This window comes from Didymella exigua (assembly GCF_010094145.1).
Source record: "Didymella exigua CBS 183.55 unplaced genomic scaffold M421scaffold_71, whole genome shotgun sequence".
NCBI lineage: Eukaryota > Fungi > Ascomycota > Dothideomycetes > Pleosporales > Didymellaceae > Didymella > Didymella exigua.
The window spans coordinates 14,240-16,507 of NW_022984845.1; positions in this window are offsets into that span (position 1 = coordinate 14,240).

Consider the following 2,268-nt stretch of genomic DNA (forward strand, 5'->3'; position numbering starts at 1 on the left):
TATTAATATATACATACATTATTATAACGTTGTTAAGTTAGACGTTAAATAAGGTGCGTAAGTTTGGTGGGGTGCGGCGCTCGCCCGTGTGCGGCGCTCGCCTGTGGAATACGTTAGCCCTATATTGCAGATGTTGTTTAGAAGATACTGAAATACAGGGGTAGCTGTAGGCTATCTCAACATCTATACTAGCTATTAGTCTAAGACTTTTAAATAGTTTTATTAGTATAGATGCAGCTCTATTCTAAAGTTTTTAGAAGATTCCATTAAGTAGTTATTAAGATGCAGGGGTATGGTTTCTGTGTTTTTTGGTGGGATTTTAAGTGACCAGTTCAGTGATATGACCGGCTTGGTGATAGAGTACGTTAATCTAGTTATATATAAGGTCTTTAGCTTAGTGTCTATACACCTTCTTTAGAGGGGCAAAACAGCCTACATTAAGTGGCTACAGGAGATGTAATAAGTGCAGAGGTATATATATAATAATAATCTTGTTATCCTTGTAGTTGTCAGATAAGAGCGAGCGGCGAGAGGTCGGATCTGCGCAATCGAGCAGGGACCTGTCGTGCAGCCAATCAGCAGTTGCCAGGTCGATTAAGCGAGACCTGGCAACTCCTGATTGGCCCGCACACCGGCGGCCGCGAACAGCGCTAATTCCCCCCCACTTCAATCCTGTAGCAACCAGCACGACGCGACGGCAGAAACACCATCGCCACGATCATCAATATATCATTATACCACCTAAGATCTCGTTAAGCACATACTCTGGCTCACAGTACGAGAATCTGACAGTAGTATTCCTAGAAATCTAGTAAGTTGTGGCTCTTATAACTATTAATAACTAGTAGATAGTAGCTGCTAATAGTACGCTCCTTTGTATATAATTTAAAGTGCTTTAACTAGTTAAGACTAAGTTTATTAGTAGTCTAGCTATTCTTAGAGACCCTAATAACCTAATTATAGGGTAGATTATCCTCTTTGTACTAGTTTAAGAGGTAGTTATAGCCCTAGAAGATAATAAAGGGTAGAATAGCCTACCCTTTAGCATTAATGCCCTTAATAACTATTATCTACTCCTAATTGCCTAGCTAGACTTGCTTTAGCTGTCCTTGTCTCTCTAAAGCTATAACAACTGCTCTAGTAGATATCTAGCCTACTATAAAGCCTATCTTATTAAAGTTATACGTGTTGTTATCCTGGATGCTATACTTGGCTTTAATATTAGCTACTAGGCTAAACTAGCCCTAGATTATCTTAGGATCCTCGCAGAGGGCTCTCTTATAGTCATACTTGCAATTAAACTTCACTTTGAGCTCTAGTTGGCGCTTAACAAACGTACTAGGCTAGTTTAGGCTAATATGGCCTAGACTGCGCTCAGCGCGCAAAGAATTGGCCATATCAGCCACAGCTGCTAGCTGAGGGGAAAATCCTCGCGCGTCTAGCTTAAGTATATAATTAACAATCACCTGCTCCTTAGTATTAGTTAGGCTCTGTAATTTAGGCATAGAATTAACTTGTGAAGGTCGTCCAGCGCGTTGGTCGCTTAGTGTCTGTAGGGGAGCTCTATAGATAGCTGCAGCGCGCTGTAGAGAGAGAGTCGCGTCTTGTTTAAGAGCTTAAGCGCAAGCTGTATCTAAGCTTCTTTTAACGCGTCTAACTGGCGTTTGTGGAGAGGCATTGGTGTAGTAAGGGTGTTTTGGTAGGGTCTTGGCAAAAGTGTCCGACTCGCCCGTGTGTCCGACTCGCCCGTGGGGTACGTTAGCCAATTCTCTACTTGCCAAGCGCCACTAGACCCCTATTGGCAAGAACTAGGCTGCTAACTTTGTTAAATTTTAGCTAGAGCTTAGAGTTAAGTTTAATTAAAAGTATAACTACAAGAGAGCCTATTGTAAGGATCCTAAGGTAATAGGAGACTAGTTTTGCCTAGTAGAGAATACTAAAGCTAAGTATAGTATCTAGGATAAAGACACCTACAACTTTAACAAATCTAGCTTTATAATAGGCATTATATCCACAGGAGCTAGGCTGGCGGATGGGTAGGGTATGCTTTTTTACGTTTTGGCTTATAGCTTCTTAACTAGCAGAGACACGCTTACATAATCTATTATTTAATAGAAGCGCCTAGTATTGCGCCTTCTAATAAAAAAAGAATTAGCTTATTCTACCTAGTATTAGCTAAGTTATTAACACTACCTAGCAAAGTATACCTATTAATAGGTATGCTTGCTAGGTACCCCCCCTTTTTTAACCTTTTCTAGCCTCTAGCTT